The sequence below is a fragment of the Labrus mixtus genome, unplaced genomic scaffold, assembly GCF_963584025.1.
Source record: "Labrus mixtus unplaced genomic scaffold, fLabMix1.1 SCAFFOLD_30, whole genome shotgun sequence".
NCBI classification, from domain to species: Eukaryota; Metazoa; Chordata; class Actinopteri; order Labriformes; family Labridae; genus Labrus; species Labrus mixtus.
In genome coordinates this window covers 740,001-750,000 of record NW_026870100.1, presented here as the reverse complement: position 1 = coordinate 750,000, position 10,000 = coordinate 740,001, and the positions used below count along the sequence as shown (strand labels likewise).

The following is a 10,000-nucleotide window of genomic DNA, read 5'->3' as shown; positions in this document are numbered from 1 at the left end:
GAGGAGAGCAAGAACGAGGTGGAGGAGGTGTACAAGGATGAAGACGAGGCGGAGGAGGTGTACGAGGAGGAGGCGGAGGAGAAGGAGGTGATCGGAGCAAGCAGGAAGGAGATCAGAGAAGACGAGAACAGTGACGGAGAAATGGAGCAGAGCAGAGAGAGCGGAGGAGAACGGGCGTCAGAGTGCGAGCTGGAGACGCCGGAGCTGGCTGGAGAGGGAGGACAGCAGAAGCAGCGAAAAACGAGCGAGAGAGGGAAAAAAGGAGACGGAAGGGACGTGGCAGAAGACCCGGGGGTAAGCATGAGCACAGAGGGGAGGGAGATGCCTGAGAGTGGTGTTGGACAGGCGGGAGGGAGAAAAATCACGCTAAATAATACGGGTAAAAGCACCAGTCCCAATGAAACGGACAGCGAAATGGATGTGGGTGAACTGGCGAGTGCGCAAAAAAGACTAAGTCTTGGACAACGAAAAAAGTTGGTGAAAAAATTGAAATGTAAGGACAAATAATGACTGACAATAACCCCTGTAAATCCGTTTTTTTTGTTTTTATTTTTATGATAATGGCCTTTAATTTATTTTCGATTAACGTGAATGGACTAAGGAACAAAGAAAAAAGACATTCGATTCTTTCCTTGCAGAATGACGTTTTGTGCCTGCAGGAGACCAGGTGGGATGATTCCCTGGTGGAAGACATAAAAAAAGACTTTGTGGGCCATATTTTCTGCTCCAATGGCACGTCGAGGGCGAGAGGAGTGGCGGTTTTAGTCAAAACGGGTCGGGTAACAGGGGTAAATTTGGTTTATGGAGACAAAGAAGGAAGAATAATAGTAATAGACTGTGTGTATGAAACGAAAAATATAAGAATCATAAATATATATGCACCGAATGGAGAAAAAGAAAGGAAAACGTTCTTCATTGCAATAAGCAAATGGTGGGAAAGGAATTGTATAATAATCGGTGACTTTAATGTGGCGATGACACCCACCGATGTGTCAAAAAATAATGTGTTTAAGGGGGATGTGAGCAGGGGGACACTTAAAGATATAATGATAACGAAACAATGCATTGATATTTGGAGATTGCTACATCCATGGGAGAGGGTGTTCTCCAGGAGACAAATTGTACTAAATAGATTAAAACAATCTAGAATAGATTATGCTTTGGTGACATGCGAGGTAGTGAGGTGGATTAAAGAAGTTGAATATAAAACTAATATGTGGAGCGATCACGCTGGAATAGAAATCACGTTTAGAAAAGAAACGAATGTACGTAAAGGAGGGATATGGTGCTTTAATGCAAGCTTGCTGGATGATGGAATGTTTGTGAAAAGTATGGAAAGATTGTTGAATGATGTGGGATATGAGTGGAATGAGAGTGAAGATATGAATGTGTGGTGGGATAGTGTAAAAGTCAGAATTAAAAAAAAGTGTATCAATTATAGTAAAGAGAAAAAGTGGAGAGAAAATAGAAAGGAAGAGAATTTGAGAAAACAACTAAGTGAGGAAATAACATCGCTTGACAGTGTAGATAATGTAGGTGTCGAAAAATACATACATTTAAAAGAACAGTTGGGAGTGATTGAACTTAAAAAGAGTAGGGGTGCAGCCATCAGGAGTAAAATACAATATATGTATGAGGGGGAGAGGAGTACAGCCTTTTTTTTAGGTCTGGAAAAACAAAAACAAAAAAGAACAGAAATAAACGAATTATTAAATGAAGCAGGTAAAAGTGTGACAGATAAAAAGGGAATTTTAGAAATAGTAAAGGGCTATTATGAAAGCCTGTTTTCGAGACAGGAGTGTGATAGCGTGAGTGTGAACAGAGCTTTGGGTGCCTTAAAGAAAAAACTAAGCGAGGACGATAAAATGTGGTGTGATTGTGAGTTTACAGAGGGAGAAATCAGAAGTGCTTTAGAGGGGTTAAACAAAAACAAAAGTCCTGGGAGCGATGGCCTAACTGCGGAATTCTACCAAGCTTTCAAAGAGCAGCTGGTGCCCTTGGTGAACAAATTGAGTAAATATATGGAAAAAGTGAAACATATACCAAAAAGTTTAGGGGAAGGGGTGGTTACTATTTTTTACAAAAACAAGGGGGACAATAAAAATCTGGACAACTACAGACCAATCAGCCTACTCAACACAGACTACAAAATCATAGCGAAAACAATAGCCAATAGAATCAGGGAGGTAATAGGAACAATCATAGAACAAACACAATCATACAGTATACCAAACAGAGACATAGCAGACTCAATCATTTCAATAAAACAGACGGTCAGGGATATGGAAGGGGAGGGGGGAATATGGCTAGGGATTGATTTAACTAAAGCTTTTGACAGAGTAGATCACGGGTTCATGGGGAAGGTGTTAGAGAAGTTTGGATTCGGGGAGAGAATGAGAGAATGGATAAATATGTTGTATACAGGAGCGGAAAGCAAGATAAAATGTAACGGGGAACTAACTGATTCTTTTAAAATATCAAGGTCAGTGAGACAAGGATGTCCGATGTCAGCGCTGTTGTACAGCTTGGTAGCAGAGCCGCTGGCAGCACTGATATCGGAAGACGTAAACATAAAAGGTATAGGTAAGGAAAACGTAAAAATAATACAGTATGCAGATGACGTGAATATAATGGTAAAAGGAGAGGAGGATATAGAATTGATATTAAAACATGTACAAACTTATGAAAGAGCATCTGGGGCAAAAGTAAATGAAAATAAGTCAGAAATGATGTTACTAGGTAAGGAATCCAATCTAGTTAATAAGTGGGGATTTAAAACGGTGTGTGAGAGAAGAAAAGTGTTGGGAGTGAATATGGGGAAAAATGAGAATGAATGTGATGATGTAACATGGAAAGAGGTGGTGGGTAAAATTAAAAAAAACATTGAATTTGTGGAAAGCGAGGGGTCTATTGTTGAGAGGAAGGGTAGCCGTAACAAATGCTCTCGTGTTGTCCAAAGTGAATCATGCGCTGAGTACTTGTACGCTTCCGGACTGGGCCTTTAAGGAGATTTCAAAGACCATTAGGGACTTTATTTGGAAAAACAAAGCAGCGAGTATAGCTCACAAAACAATAATAGGGGCTAAAGATCAGGGGGGGCTAGCTTTGATTGATTTACTTACAAAAAAAGTAGCACTAAGAGTCAAATTGATAGGCAAATTTATGGACCAGAACCGGAACGTAGTTTGGAAAAACCACTTCAAACAATATCTGTGCAGTTTTGGACTCTACAACGAGGACAACCTGTACCAGATCAATAACCTGGATTCATTTAAACACTTGCCACGGTTTTTCCAGGAAGTACTCAGTGCGTGGTATCAGGTTTCATCCTGGACTGTACCAGAGTGCGGAACGAGAGGGTCAGTGCTACGACTGCCCTTCCTCTCGAGCCCGTATTTTAAAAATGGGGAGAGGGTAATTAAGTGTGAAGCTATGTCGAAAGCGGGATATATTAGAATAAGGGATTTACTGAACTGTGGGGGGGATTTTGATTTACAAATGGTGGTGAGGGGTTTAAAAAATAAAGGGTGTGTGTGCAGAAAGGATGTGATTGAGGGAGTGTTTGCAAATGTAAAATTGTCTTTGTCGAGCGAATGGGAAAAATTAATCAAAGAGAAGGAGGGAGTGATGCAGGACGATGTGGGGGGGATCTCCCTGTGCCTAGGGGAGAAGAAACACAACATTATAGATGTCACTACAAAAATTTGGTATAGGTGCGCAATCACACATAGAATACAGAAACCCACATCCGAAGTAAAATGGACAGACACATACCCGGACATAACAAGCAACATGATATGGAAGAACATTAACATTCCGCATACACCACATGCAATATTTGACCTAGATTTCAAACTGAGGCACAGGAGGATCTTCACCTGCATCGTCCTGCATCAGATCCATAAGGAGAGGTATGAAAGAAAGTGTTGTGTATGTGAAAGTACGGATGAGGATTTAATACATTTGTTTGTTACGTGTGGGGAATTGGTTTATTTTTGGGGAAAAATAAGAGAAATGTTGAGGAAATGCAGTAAGAATGAGTGTTGGAATGAAAGGGGGTGGGAATTGTCGGTGTTGTTGGGGGTGGGAACAAAACAAAAAAATCACAATGTAATGAATATAATTTTGGCTTTTGCAAGAAAAGCAGTTTTTAACAGGAGGAATTATGCACTGTATGAAAGTAAGAAAATGAATGTGTGGAGAATGTTTGTGAATGAATGGAAAGCACATCTTAAATTACTGTACATAGCGAATGAGAGTGAGTTTGTGAGAATGTTTGTGGAAGGTGCGAATGTGTGTAGAGTAAACGAGGAGGGAATTATGTGGGATGTCTAAATTATTTTGTTTTTGGTTTTTTTGGTACGAGGGCTTCTTTTTTGGTCATGGGGAAAATGGGTGATTTGATTTGGGTTTTTTTTTCTCAGTGGTTTTTTGAGAATACTGTGGGGTTTTTGTATGTTTTTGTGGTTTGTTTTCAGAGGGGTGTTTGCTTTGGGGGAGGGACTCAGAAGAGTTGTCATGAGTTGGGGGTATCAGGGGTGATTTGAGTTTTTTTTTCTGATGCTATGTTTTTATTGTTTTTAGGGTGCCGTTTGCGTCAGAGGGGAGGTTTAATTTAGAGGGTGTATGTATTATAATAGCATTTGTTGTAAATGATGTGAAAGAATTATAAATGTTTTTGTAATTTTGATAATAAAAGATAAAAAAAAAAAAACTTGTCCGATCTCGGAAGCTAAGCAGTGTCGGGTCTGGTTAGTACTTGGGTGGGAGACAGCCTGGGAATACCAGGTGCTGTAAGCTTTTTCATTTTTTTGATCATATGTTTTTTTTTTTATCATATGGAGACATATTCACATGTACAAAAATTCAGCCAGAATCAAGGGCATGACATCTTTAAATGGCCCCTTTCTGCACACAATAATGGCTTACGGCCATACCACCCTGAACTCGTCCGATATTGGAAGCTAAGCAGAGTCGGGCCTGGTTATTACTTGGATCGGAGACCGCCTGGGAATACCAGGTGCTGTAAGCTTTTTCATTTTTTTTGATCATATGTTTTTTTTTTATCATATAGAGACATATTCACATGTCCAAAAATTCAGCCAGAATCAAGGGCATGACATCTTTAAAAGGCCCCTTTCTGCACACAATAATGGCTTACGGCCATACAACCCTGAACTCGTCCGATCTCGGAAGGTAAGCATGGTGGGGCCTGGTTAGGACTTGGATGGGAGACCGCCTGGGAATACCAGGTGCTGCAAGCTTTTTCATTTTTTTAATCATATGTTTTTTTTTTATCATATGGAGACATATTCACATGTCCAAAAATTCAGCCAGAATCAAGGGAATGACATCTTTAAAAGGCCCCTTTCTGCACACAATAATGGCTTAAGGCCATACCACCCTGAACTCGTCCGATCTCGGAAGCTAAGCAGTGTCGGGTCTGGTTAGTACTTGGATGGGAGACCGCCTGGGAATACCAGGTGCTGTAAGCTTTTTCATTTTTTTGATCATATGTTTTTTTTTTTATCATATGGAGACATATTCACATGTCCAAAAATTCAGCCAGAATATAGGGCATGACATCTTTAAAAGGCCCCTTTCTGAACACAATAATGGCTTAAGGCCATACCACCCTGAACTTGTCCGATCTCGGAAGCTAAGCAGTGTCGGGTCTGGTTAGTACTTGGATGGGAGACCGCCTGGGAATACCAGGTGCTGTAAGCTTTTTCATTTTTTTGATCATATGTTTTTTTTTTTATCATATGGAGACATAATCACATGTACAAAAATTCAGGCAGAATCAAGGGCATGACATGTTTAAAAGGCCCCTGTCTGCACACAATAAAGGCTTACGGCCATACCACCCTGAACACGCCCGATCTTGTCTGATCTCAGAAACTAAGCAGGGTCGGGCCTGGTTAGTACTTGGATGGGAGACCGCCTGGGAATACCATGTGCTGTAAGCTTTTTCATTTTTTTGATCATATGTTTTTTTTTTTTATCATATAGAGACATATTCACATGTCCAAAAATTCAGGCAGAATCAAGGGCATGACATGTTTAAAAGGCCCCTGTCTGCACACAATAATGGCTTACGGCCATACCACCCTGAACACGCCCGATCTTGTCTGATCTCAGAAACTAAGCAGGGTCGGGCCTGGTTAGTACTTGGATGGGAGACCGCCTGGGAATACCAGGTGCTGTAAGCTTTTTCATTTTTTTGATCATATGTTTTTTTTTTATCATAGAGAGACATATTCACATGTCCAAAAATTCAGGCAGAATCAAGGGCATGACATGTTTAAATGGCCCCTGTCTGCACACAATAATGGCTTACGGCCATACCACCCTGAACTCGTCCGATATTGGAAGCTAAGCAGAGTCGGGCCTGGTTATTACTTGGATGGGAGACCGCCTGGGAATACCAGGTGCTGTAAGCTTTTTCATTTTTTTTGATCATATGTTTTTTTTTTTTATCATATAGAGACATATTCACATGTCCAAAAATTCAGGCAGAATCAAGGGCATGACATGTTTAAAAGGCCCCTGTCTGCACGCAATAATGGCTTACGGCCATACCACCCTGAACACGCCCGATCTCGTCTGATCTCGGAAGCTAAGCAGGGTCGGGCCTGGTTAGTACTTGGATGGGAGACCGCCTGGGAATACCAGGTGCTGTAAGTTTTTTCATTTTTTTGATCATATGTTTTTTTTTTTATCATATAGAGACATATTCACATGTCCAAAAATTCAGCCAGAATCAAGGGCATGACATCTTTAAAAGGCCCCTTTCTGCATACAATAATGGCTTACGGCCATACCACCCTGAACACGCCCGCTCTCGTCTGATCTCGGAAGCTAAGCAGGGTCGGGCCTGGTTAGTACTTGGATGGGAGACCGCCTGGGAATACCAGGTGCTGTAAGCTTTTTCATTTTTTTGATCATGTGTTTTTTTTTTATCATAGAGAGACATATTCACATGTCCAACAATTCAGCCAGAATCAAGGGAATGACATCTTTAAGGCCCATTTCTGCACACAATAATGGCTTACGGACATACCACCCTGAACTCGTCCGATCTCGGACGCTAAGCAGGGTCGGGCCTGGTTAGTACTTAGATGGGAGACCGCCTGGGAATACCAGGTGCTGTAAGCTTTTTCATTTTTTTGATCATATGTTTTTTTTTATCATATAGAGACATATTCACATGTCCAAAAATTCAGCCAGAATCAAGGGCATGACATCTTTAAAAGGCCCCTTTCTGCACACAATAATGGCTTACGGCCATACAACCCTGAACTCGTCCGATCTCAGAAGGTCAGCAGGGTCGGGCCTGGTTAGTACTTGGATGGGAGACAGCCTGGGAATACCAGGTGCTGTAAGCTTCTTCATTTTTTTGATCATATGTTTTTTTTGATCATATAGAGACATATTCACATGTCCAAAAATTCAGCCAGAATCAAGGGCATGACATCTTTAAAAGGCCCCTTTCTGCACACAATAATGGCTTAAGGCCATACCACCCTGAACTTGTCCGATCTCGGAAGCTAAGCAGTGTCGGGTCTGGTTAGTACTTGGATGGGAGACCGCCTGGGAATACCAGGTGCTGTAAGTTTTTTCATTTTTTTGATCATATGTTTTTTTTTTATCATATAGAGACATATTCACATGTCCAAAAATTCAGCCAGAATCAAGGGCATGACATCTTTAAAAGGCCCCTTTCTGCATACAATAATGGCTTACGGCCATACCACCCTGAACACGCCCGCTCTCGTCTGATCTCGGAAGCTAAGCAGGGTCGGGCCTGGTTAGTACTTGGATGGGAGACCGCCTGGGAATACCAGGTGCTGTAAGCTTTTTCATTTTTTTTGATCATATGTTTTTTTTATCATATAGAGACATATTCAAATGTCCAAAAATTCTGCCAGAATCAAGGGCATGACATCTTTAAAAGGCCCCTATCTGCACACAATAATGGCTTACGGCCATACCACCCTGAACACGCCCGATCTCGGAAGCTAAGCAAGGTCAGGCCTGGTTAGTACTTGGATGGGAGACCGCCTAGGAATACCAGGTGCTGTAAGCTTTTTCATTTTTTTGATCATGTGTTTTTTTTTTATCATAGAGAGACATATTCACATGTCCAACAATTCAGCCAGAATCAAGGGAATGACATCTTTAAGGCCCATTTCTGCACACAATAATGGCTTACGGACATACCACCCTGAACTCGTCCGATCTCGGACGCTAAGCAGGGTCGGGCCTGGTTAGTACTTAGATGGGAGACCGCCTGGGAATACCAGGTGCTGTAAGCTTTTTCATTTTTTTGATCATATGTTTTTTTTTATCATATAGAGACATATTCACATGTCCAAAAATTCAGCCAGAATCAAGGGCATGACATCTTTAAAAGGCCCCTTTCTGCACACAATAATGGCTTACGGCCATACAACCCTGAACTCGTCCGATCTCAGAAGGTAAGCAGGGTCGGGCCTGGTTAGTACTTGGATGGGAGACAGCCTGGGAATACCAGGTGCTGTAAGCTTCTTCATTTTTTTGATCATATGTTTTTTTTTTTATCATATAGAGACATATTCACATGTCCAAAAATTCAGCCAGAATCAAGGGCATGACATCTTTAAAAGGCCCCTGTCTGCACACAATAATGACTTATGGCCATACCACCCTGAACACGCCCGATCTCGTCTGATCTCGGAAGCTAAGCAGGGTCGGGCCTGGTTAATACTTGGATGGGAGACCGCCTGGGAATACCAGGTGCTATAAGCTTTTTCATTTTTTTGATCATATGTTTTTTTTTTATCATATAGAGACATATTCACATGTCCAAAAATTTAGCCAGAATCAAGGGCATGACATCTTTAAAAGGCCCCTTTCTGCACACAATAATGGCTTACGGCCATACCACCCTGAACACGCCCGATCTCGTCCGATCTCGGAAGCTATGCAGGGTCGGGCCTGGTTAGTACTTGGATGGGAGACCGCCTGGGAATACCAGGTGCTGTAAGTTTTTTCATTTTTTTGATCATATGTTTTTTTTTTATCATATAGAGACATATTCACATGTCCAAAAATTCAGCCAGAATCAAGGGCATGACATCTTTAAAAGGCCCCTTTCTGCATACAATAATGGCTTACGGCCATACCACCCTTAACACGCCCGATCTCGTCCCATCTCGGAAGCTAAGCAGGGTCGGGCCTGGTTAGTACTTGAATGGGGGACCGCCTGGGAATACCAGATGCTGTAAGCTTTTTTATTTTTTTGATCATATGTTTTTTTTATCATAGAGAGACATATTCACATGTCCACAAATTCAGCCAGAATCAAGGGCATGACATCTTTAAAAGGCCCCTGTCTGCACACATTAATGGCTTACAGCCATACCACCCTGAACACGCCCGATCTCGTCCGATCTCGGAAGCTAAGCAGGGTCGGGCCTGGATAGTACTTGGATGGGAGACCACCTGGGAATACCAGGTGCTGTAAGCATTTTCATTTTTTTGATCATATGTTTTTTTTGATCATATAGAGACATATTCACATGTCCAAAAATTCAGCCAGAATCAAGGGCATGACATCTTTAAAAGGCCCCTGTCTGCACACAATAATGGCTTATGGCCATACCACCCTGAACACGCCTGATCTCGTCCAATCTTGGAAGCTAAGCAGGGTAGGGCCTGGTTAGTACCTGGATGGGAGACCGCCTGGGAATACCAGGTGCTGTAAGATTTTTCATTTTTTTGACCATATGTTTTTTTTTTATCATATAGAGACATATTCACATGTCCAAAAATTCAGCCAGAATCAAGGGCATGACATCTTTAAAAGGCCCCTTTCTGCACACAATAACAGCTTACGGCCATACCACCCTTAACACGCCCGATCTCGTCCGATCTCGGAAACTAAGTAGGGTCGTGCCTGGATAGTACTTGGATGGGAGACCGCCTGGGAATACCAGACGCTGTAAGCTTTTTCATT

General features: G+C 41.8%; 10 non-coding genes and 12 pseudogenes across 10 annotated transcripts; all 22 read left to right on the top strand.

The window, feature by feature from the left end:
* Positions 1-4,923: 4,923 nt before the first annotated feature.
* On the top strand, positions 4,924-5,032 carry LOC132961106 (5S ribosomal RNA; annotated as a pseudogene).
* Positions 5,033-5,155: 123 nt separating this feature from the next.
* LOC132961088 (5S ribosomal RNA) lies at positions 5,156-5,264 on the top strand (annotated as a pseudogene).
* A 122-nt stretch (positions 5,265-5,386) lies between these two features.
* LOC132960973 (5S ribosomal RNA) lies at positions 5,387-5,495 on the top strand (annotated as a pseudogene).
* A 123-nt stretch (positions 5,496-5,618) lies between these two features.
* Positions 5,619-5,727, top strand: LOC132960995 (5S ribosomal RNA; annotated as a pseudogene).
* Positions 5,728-5,850: 123 nt separating this feature from the next.
* Positions 5,851-5,969, top strand: LOC132960658 (5S ribosomal RNA). Its single transcript, XR_009667429.1, has one exon. It is a non-coding gene; the product is annotated as a 5S ribosomal RNA (ribosomal RNA).
* A 124-nt stretch (positions 5,970-6,093) lies between these two features.
* On the top strand, positions 6,094-6,212 carry LOC132961499 (5S ribosomal RNA). Its single transcript, XR_009667862.1, has one exon. It is a non-coding gene; the product is annotated as a 5S ribosomal RNA (ribosomal RNA).
* Positions 6,213-6,334: 122 nt separating this feature from the next.
* LOC132960991 (5S ribosomal RNA) lies at positions 6,335-6,443 on the top strand (annotated as a pseudogene).
* Positions 6,444-6,568: 125 nt separating this feature from the next.
* Positions 6,569-6,687, top strand: LOC132960848 (5S ribosomal RNA). The gene has a single exon (XR_009667463.1). It is a non-coding gene; the product is annotated as a 5S ribosomal RNA (ribosomal RNA).
* A 123-nt stretch (positions 6,688-6,810) lies between these two features.
* Positions 6,811-6,929, top strand: LOC132961261 (5S ribosomal RNA). The gene has a single exon (XR_009667632.1). It is a non-coding gene; the product is annotated as a 5S ribosomal RNA (ribosomal RNA).
* Positions 6,930-7,049: 120 nt separating this feature from the next.
* On the top strand, positions 7,050-7,158 carry LOC132960914 (5S ribosomal RNA; annotated as a pseudogene).
* Positions 7,159-7,279: 121 nt separating this feature from the next.
* Positions 7,280-7,388, top strand: LOC132961097 (5S ribosomal RNA; annotated as a pseudogene).
* A 121-nt stretch (positions 7,389-7,509) lies between these two features.
* LOC132961051 (5S ribosomal RNA) lies at positions 7,510-7,618 on the top strand (annotated as a pseudogene).
* A 122-nt stretch (positions 7,619-7,740) lies between these two features.
* Positions 7,741-7,859, top strand: LOC132961260 (5S ribosomal RNA). Its single transcript, XR_009667631.1, has one exon. It is a non-coding gene; the product is annotated as a 5S ribosomal RNA (ribosomal RNA).
* A 121-nt stretch (positions 7,860-7,980) lies between these two features.
* On the top strand, positions 7,981-8,089 carry LOC132960831 (5S ribosomal RNA; annotated as a pseudogene).
* Positions 8,090-8,209: 120 nt separating this feature from the next.
* Positions 8,210-8,318, top strand: LOC132960913 (5S ribosomal RNA; annotated as a pseudogene).
* Positions 8,319-8,439: 121 nt separating this feature from the next.
* LOC132960997 (5S ribosomal RNA) lies at positions 8,440-8,548 on the top strand (annotated as a pseudogene).
* Positions 8,549-8,671: 123 nt separating this feature from the next.
* Positions 8,672-8,790, top strand: LOC132961378 (5S ribosomal RNA). Its single transcript, XR_009667742.1, has one exon. It is a non-coding gene; the product is annotated as a 5S ribosomal RNA (ribosomal RNA).
* Positions 8,791-8,912: 122 nt separating this feature from the next.
* On the top strand, positions 8,913-9,031 carry LOC132961288 (5S ribosomal RNA). The gene has a single exon (XR_009667657.1). It is a non-coding gene; the product is annotated as a 5S ribosomal RNA (ribosomal RNA).
* A 122-nt stretch (positions 9,032-9,153) lies between these two features.
* LOC132960645 (5S ribosomal RNA) lies at positions 9,154-9,272 on the top strand. The gene has a single exon (XR_009667418.1). It is a non-coding gene; the product is annotated as a 5S ribosomal RNA (ribosomal RNA).
* Positions 9,273-9,392: 120 nt separating this feature from the next.
* LOC132961327 (5S ribosomal RNA) lies at positions 9,393-9,511 on the top strand. Its single transcript, XR_009667693.1, has one exon. It is a non-coding gene; the product is annotated as a 5S ribosomal RNA (ribosomal RNA).
* A 121-nt stretch (positions 9,512-9,632) lies between these two features.
* LOC132961528 (5S ribosomal RNA) lies at positions 9,633-9,751 on the top strand. Its single transcript, XR_009667889.1, has one exon. It is a non-coding gene; the product is annotated as a 5S ribosomal RNA (ribosomal RNA).
* A 122-nt stretch (positions 9,752-9,873) lies between these two features.
* LOC132960733 (5S ribosomal RNA) lies at positions 9,874-9,992 on the top strand (annotated as a pseudogene).
* The last annotated feature ends 8 nt before the right edge of the window (positions 9,993-10,000 follow it).